This window comes from Crocodylus porosus, unplaced genomic scaffold (genome assembly GCF_001723895.1).
Source record: "Crocodylus porosus isolate Cpor-Errol unplaced genomic scaffold, CroPor_comp1, whole genome shotgun sequence".
Lineage (NCBI taxonomy): Eukaryota > Metazoa > Chordata > Crocodylia > Crocodylidae > Crocodylus > Crocodylus porosus.
This window is the reverse complement of record NW_017728938.1, coordinates 6,028,190-6,035,484: the sequence shown is the minus strand read 5'-3', so window position 1 is coordinate 6,035,484 and position 7,295 is coordinate 6,028,190. Positions and strand designations below refer to the sequence as shown.

Below are 7,295 nucleotides of genomic sequence, written 5' to 3'. Positions count from 1 at the left end.
ACGGAACCGCGCTGTCGTCGTCGCCGCCCCGGAGAGCGCGGGGGCAGAGAACAGCCTCACGGCTCCCGCCCGACATCCCATAATAACCGGGCCGCTCACCTTAGCCACGGACGGGTCGGCCTCCCCGGCTCGCCGCAGCGCCGAGAGGAAACCGGAAGTTCCGGGGTGGGGCAGCCCCGCTGAACCATGGGACGTAGAGTCCTGACCCATTTCCGCACTGCCGTTCCCACAATGCAGTGCGGGCACCCCGCGGCCTAATGCTCTAGCGACCTCAGCGTAAGCGGAGCAGAAAGCGAACTATATTTCCCAGAATGCTTTGCGGGGCCAAGGGCTTCCCCCGGAGGCACACTGGGAGGTGTAGTTTAGAGGCCTGACACCGGGGTTGGTGGTCGCAGGGCCGGCCCTGGCGGTGTTCAGTGCGGGGAGAGGGAGGCAGGGCCGTCTCCTGCCTGCTGCCGGGGAGGCGCAGGGGGACAGTGAAGACAGGGTACAGTACAGCTTAGGGGCTTTGGCTGGTGTGTTAGAAACGTGACGACCTGGATCCCGGTAGCTCTGGAAACTGGCCAGAGCCTATGGACACCGGGAAGTGACAAGCAGCAGCAGCATAACAGATTAAGCAGATCCCTGTGCACTTGCAGACACTTGGGCTTTGATGGACAGACTCTGATTCGGTCAGGAGGCTGCTGTGTCTGGCCCCCGCCCCAGAGAACTTTGATGAGCACTAGCACGCAGCTCTGCTTTTCACTGATATTCCATAGACAGACTGCACAATGCTGTTACTGCGTGCCACAAACATTACCTTTGTATTTGGATACTCTGGATGATATAACATTTCCAGCAAGTGACTTCCCCTGATTTATCTCTCCCTATTCTTTTTGGGGGATCTTGCCAATTATCAGAGTGTCCCCATGCTGGGATGGATAATGAGGCCTATTGTGCAGTGAATGGGGCTTCAGTCAGGAGTGCTTTCAGTTACTATAATAACAACAACAGCACTTACTTCTTCTATATCTTTCTTCATTAAAGTATCTCAAAAGTGCTTTGCAAACAAGGTCACTATCATTACTCCCTTTTATAGAAGGGGAAACTGAGGCACTGAAATGTGGAGTGACTTACTTAAGATGATCCATCAGAGCACTGGCAGAATTAGAATCAGAAATCGGGTTTCCTGAAGCCTAGTCCAGTGCATAAACCTAGGGCACATGGTCTCCCTATTGCAGTCCAGGCTGGTAGTGTGAAGACAGTCCTTGTGATGCAATCCAGTGCAATGCTGAGTTGGATGACACTGTGGAAAAAGCAGTCATGCTTTGAACAGGAAAGTTAACAACAATTTGGAGCGCTGTCTATTCTGTTCACTGAATATGGCACAGCTTGGTGGAACATGGAGCGCCTATACATGAGCATGGAGGCTGCTCCAACTTGCTGGAATTCCAGCACGTCAGAGCAGACTCAGTTAATTAAGTCTGCTGGAACATGGCAATTACTATGCTTCAGGAGCCTCCTGCGTCTCATGTATTGGTGTCCCTGCGCTTAAAAATAGTAGTGGAGGCACTTTAATTAGAGCAGCACTCAGAGCCACTCCAATTAAAATGCTACCACCCCCACCCCCCAGAGCACATGCAAAAGTGTCCCTTGTGATAGTAATTCAATGGTGCTCAATCTTCTGGCCCTGCAGACCAGATGAATGGTGCAGGGTTGGTCTGCTGGTCTGCAGGCCAGATCAGGCCATGCACTGCCTCCATGCAGCCTTGTACACCCAGATCCAGCCCTGTACCACACCCCTACTCTGGGATTGGACCCTGGAGCCCCATGCCACACCCCACGCACCAGGATCAGGCCCCACACTGCCTTGCATGCCCAATCCAGTATGCAAGGTCGGGCTCTCCAGGAATACTGCTGCCAAATTTCCAGGCTCATGGGGAGTCCTGCAAGTCAGGTCACCCAGCATCAGAGGCTAGATTTGGTTGTGGGCAGGAGGTGATCACCCCTGACCTAGTTAAACATCATGATAGTACAAATTAAGCAGATGCAAAATGTGGCAGTTAAGGTTGCATGAGGCATCGCAATCATTTCCTGACTTTTGAGTGCTCCATTACACAACATTTATGTTATGTTAACATTCTTTTCTGAATGGAAATTCCTAGGCTTATTAAAAAGAAATTAAAATGAAAAAGAAATTCCATATGACATGGAATAGCATCTACAGAAAGAAAAAAGAGCTCCTGCTTTAGTAATTTAACCTGCAGGGTGTGGCAAAGCATGTTATTGTTGTCTAGCAAAACTATACATCAAGAAAAAGGCTGTTTCACAGTCTTTGAGTTTATGATCCAAAAGCAGCTAAAGGAAATGTTTCCCTCTACTACTGTACATTATTTTAATAGATTTCATAGACATTCAGGGTCGGAAGGGACCATCAAATCCGATCCCCTGCCCTGGGCAGGAAAGAGTGCTGAGGTCAGATGAACCCAGCCAGGTGTTTGTCTAGCCTCTTGTTAAAGACCTCCAGGGTAGGGGAGAGCACCACCTCCCTGGGAAGCCCAGTCCAGATTCTGGCAACCCACACCGTGAAAAAGTTCTTCTTAATGCCTAGTCTAAATCTGCTCTCTGTCAGTTTGTGGACATTATTTCTAGTGACTCCTCCTCTGGGTCCTTTCAAGGTTATCCTTGTATTTGTCAACAGCAATTTTCCTTCACCGTCATGTCGCCCATTTACCTGGCGTGGGTTAGGTCCTAGCAGGTTCCTCACAACCCTCTCCTGATCCTGCTGAATCTAAGTAACTTCTCTTATCTGCAAATTTTGCCGCTTCCCTGCTCACTGCTCCAGTTCAGCCAGTTATTTAAAGCCACCAGGACCAAAAGCAACTCGCCACACATAAAATAATTAAATCACTTCAGAGATGCATCACCCTGTATCAGACCCAATACCTTGCCTCTGGGGCACTACGCAGGCTCTCTCAGATATCCTGCCTTGCAATGAGAAGAAACATTTATTTTCTCCCGAGGGGGTCATTATGAGATAAAAGCACAACCTGCCAGCGTGTCTGCACTCCGGGTTCATCAGCTCTCTGTATGCGCTGTGCTTGGCGCTGGGGCTATGGAAATCAAGGCGGGTGCTCATGCGGATCACTCCATGCCAAGCAGCAACTTGTTTAAAACTGAGCAGCGGTGACTAGACCACAGGGACCGAGGCCTTGTCGGTTGTTGAGGCAGGACAAGCACGGAGCAGGCGCCACACTGGGACCGTTTCACCTCCAGCTTGTCACAGCAGTGGTTTTGTTACGGACTACGATTCCCAAGATGCACCGGGCTTGCGGTGGTGGAGACTGACCTTTGCGGGGCGAAGCGGCGGCGTCGCCCTTCGCCGGCTGGAAGCCGCGGGAGCGGGGGCAGGGAGCGGAGGTCGCGGGCGGCGGCGGGCTGAGGGCCCCGGTGCGGCTCGGCCGCGGGGAAGCAGACACTGCTGCGGGCAGCACCCAGTTCCTGTCCGAGCTCTGACCTCGCCGTGCTGCCGAGCAGGGCCTCCAGAGCGTGTGGGAGGCGTTGCAAAGGTTGGTCCCTTGGAGCTGCCCCCGCGTTCCCTGTTTTTCCTTGCATGTGGTGTCCCTCGGAGGCAGCTGGCAGCACAGGGAGATCTGCTTCCCCGGCTTTGGAGCCCGTGCACCGCGGTGGGACTGGTCTACCGTGCACTCTGAGGTACAGGCGATTGCACCCTAGCAGGGGACGTTGCTGGGCTGTGAGAGACAAAAGTGGGTGGATGGCCTCAGCCGGCCCCTGCAGTTGTGCTTGGGGAGGGGGATCAGACTGAAGGAAGGAGAGCTGGCTCCCAGGGGCGCTCCCAGCACCCCCAGCTGAGGTTTGGGCTAGTGCTGCCCCTGACTTGGGCCCCAGCTCAGGGCAGAGAGTGGGCATGGATGGTGAGCACAAAGGTTGGTGCTGCCTTGTGCAGGGGCTTGGACTAGACCTCCCGAGGGCCCTGTTTGCCTGTGTTTCTAAGCCCAGAGCAGTATTCAAGTGCTGGTGAAAAATACTAAATGGGAGCCCTGGAGACTTCAACTCTCTGTTCACTGCTACCAGCCCCTCAGGTAACCGCATGACAAGATCTGCCTATGCGCCAGGCACTGCTTTGCACTCAGAAACTGCGCCTGGGTCAAAGAGAAATGACTGCTTCTGACCTACCAAAGCCTTGACCTCTCTGCAGATGGGGTCAGCAAGGAGTGGGGCAATTAATCCTAAGGGCAGGGATGGCTGTCATGACAGTCTCCTCCCCACACGACTCTGCTGCACAAGGGCCTCCTGACTCTCATGGGATGGGATGTAATTGTTGCTGTCTTGGGTCTGGGCATTCCAACCAGCAATTCAGAAGCAAAAGGCTCCCCTTTCATCCCCTTGACCACCACTGGGGAAAGCCATTTGCCAGCACAGGGAACTGGTGGGCTGCAGAACCTCCACCCCATAGGCAACTGGTAGGGGGTGCATGTGCCCCCCCTGATGGGACCAGTGCCCCCGGTGGCTGACACCAATGCTGTCAGTAGGGTTAGTGCCCCCCCCCGCAACAGGGCTGCCACTGTCAGCAGCTTCTGCAGGTCCCCCCCACCCCAGATTCAGGAGGCACCAGTCACTCATGCTCCACCCTGAGTGCAGTGGAGACCTTCTTAGCTTCTGCTTTCCAGCTGAGATTGTCATAGAAATAGCCCTGTAGCTCATGATCCTCAGAGTTCCTCCCCCTCCTTCTTTGACTAGGAGGTCCTTTTTTCCTGTCAGCTCTCAGACAATTCACAACTGCCTTGATGCAGCAGGGAGGTAAAGTGTCAGGAGCTTTGGGCTGAGGTCAAGATTAGATTCTGCTTTTGTTGTGCAAGACAGTTATGTGTTCAGCCTGTGTGAAGCCAAGCTGCAGGACTGGAGCTAGTCAAGTGAGAAGTTTACAGCAGGCCTGCACTGTTTGAGCCCTTTCCAATGGGAGCCTGATTAGAGAACAGTTACAGAAGCAGGCACAAACATTATCTTCTACAGCAAAAGTCACCTTGCAACTAACTCTGTTTGGTTGCAGAACAAAAAAAACTCAGAGGGGGAAGAACAGGAAAGGCATATGTTAGCACTGGAGTCAGGACGAAGAGCACAGGGTTTCAGGACTGTTTACTGCACAAAGATTGTTAAATCATGAAATGGGATTAAGGACTGTTGTTAAACAATTGATACAACTCATTTGGTGAATGACAGAAAGACTTTATTTACTATAAGTATTCATTGGTAAATGAGCCCAAAGCAAAGCAAAGCCCAGTATTTTTAACTGTAAAAGTGATAGTATCTCACCAATTACAGGCAAAAGAGGTGATTGATCTTGTCACCTTCTCTAAGGTGTGATTACCTTTAATTCTAATTCTTGTTAGCTGCTTCATTCCTCTTTTATACCCTTTAGCTCAGCATCTTCAAAGCATTTTTGTAGTTGTGTAAATCGAGAGAGAATCCCAAGCAGTAATTAATGGGAAAAACCTGTTAATCAAACTGTTCATTATTGGTTATCAGAAAGTCCCAGTTTTGATTTGATTACCTTCCTCTGTAACAAGAGGTTATCCATTTCTATTAAGTTGGAACATATCAGGAAATTGATTAACAACCAGGGAAAACACAAGGTTTTTGAGGAGTTGTCCTTGGAAGAACAGGAGGCAAAACAAGAGTAAATCAGGAGGCACCTATTAAAGCCTATGTGGAGATTGTTTCTTCCTACACATAAACACAAGTTAATTGGGAAAAAAAAATTACTATACTAATTAATCAAGGATAGGCATTTTACATATAGGAGCCTGCTTAAAATCATCATAAATATAATAATATAAGCTGGAAGTGGTGCCTCATTATTTCTTTTCAGAAGGTCTAGCCACAAAATTATATTCTCTTGCACTTATGCAATTGTCATCAATATTTTGTATTTTAACTTTTGTGAGTAGGCTCAGCTCAGCTTGCATTTCACAGTTATCAAGATCTAATGTCAACATCCTTAGAACTGTAACTCAGACAGATATCAGATGATTTTAACTAGCACCCAACTGACAGTATGGTCCCGACACAGAGCAGGGTGTGGGAAGATAGAGAGGTATTGATGCATAGATATTTGAAATTTACAAATGGAGACTTCAGAACAGTTGCAGATCATTCCTGCCTGTGTGCAGCTGCAGAGGTCTGAGTTCAAAGTTTCCTCTATCCCAGCTGATGCCATACCTGCCCCTTAAAGCAGCAGGCTGCAGGCAGTTTATGGAACTCTGCTACATGTCATCTAATCAGCTCTTGGAAAAACAGCACAGGGGGGCTGTGAACTTCACTCTGTTCTGATCATCTTAAAGGATGGGAGATGATACAAACAGCTACGGCAAAGCCATAGCACTCCGTTGCTTTATTCTGCCCTCAGGTATTACACACATGTTGAAGTCAAAAGAGCTCAAGCACCCCTTCCATGCTTGGGAAAGCTTTGAAACAGATCACGTTAATGAACCGTCCTTGGTTCCCACTATTGCTTTCAGTTCCTTTTGCTAACTGCCAAATGTGTGTTTCAGACATTTCAGAAGAGAGAAGACTATATGTCTGTCTGCAGTGAGTGATTCCAGCCAAAGTAGGCCTTTTGTGTTCAGCACTGGGCTTGATATTAATAGATCCAACTTCCACTTTCAGCTGTTATTCTGCAAAGAATTCTGCACAGAATCAGAAGATGAAGTGGCCTGATCTCTGAGGCTCCAAATGCTTCGATTTGGAAGGTCTGTGTCCAAAACAGTGTCATCCTTTCCAACTGATATCAGTGTGGCCAGAGGAAATTAAACAGTTAAAACTGAAGGTGACAGGGAGAACAAATGTTGATGTTGCCCGCAGGGGCCAAGGGAGGTCAGAGACCACTCTGTCATTTTAACATGGTCAAAACGGTATGCTATATTATTCTGATTATATGTCAACCTATCTTTCCCTCCAAAGGAACCACAAAAATTGAATTCCCTTAACATGCAGGGTCACCCTGTGCTTGAGTCTTGATAGTCCTGACTTCTGTAATAGCAGTATTTTTGTGCATGCAATAAAAATAATAAGTTAGAATTGTTTTCAGTAGGGGTGTACTGATAGATATTTTTGGGGCTGATACCAATAGTCAGTATTTAAGGAGGCATATCAGCCGATACCGACCTCATTTCTGGTACAGCTGTGTGCAGCTGGTAAGTCTGTTGTGGTGGAAGGGGAGGGAAGGGACATGGGGTGGCAGATCAAGGCCTCTGTGGTGAGGGAGGGAATGGGGCTGGGGCAGGTGCTGCCTGGTT

At 49.3% G+C, this 7,295-nt stretch overlaps 2 protein-coding genes across 3 annotated transcripts in view; one reads left to right on the top strand and one right to left on the bottom strand.

The window, feature by feature from the left end:
* Positions 1 to 186, bottom strand: part of RBM6 (RNA binding motif protein 6) — a 102,242-nt gene extending 102,056 nt beyond the window's left edge. For both annotated transcript variants that reach the window (XM_019547526.1, XM_019547527.1), the window contains exon 1: positions 100 to 186. The gene's annotated coding sequence lies outside the window, so the exon portion shown is untranslated. The remainder of the gene's footprint in view (positions 1 to 99) is intronic.
* Positions 187 to 3,406: 3,220 nt separating this feature from the next.
* The window catches only part of MON1A (MON1 homolog A, secretory trafficking associated), a 22,826-nt gene continuing 18,937 nt past the window's right edge, over positions 3,407 to 7,295 (top strand). Inside the window, exon 1 of the mRNA XM_019547525.1 lies at positions 3,407 to 3,548. The gene's annotated coding sequence lies outside the window, so the exon portion shown is untranslated. The remainder of the gene's footprint in view (positions 3,549 to 7,295) is intronic.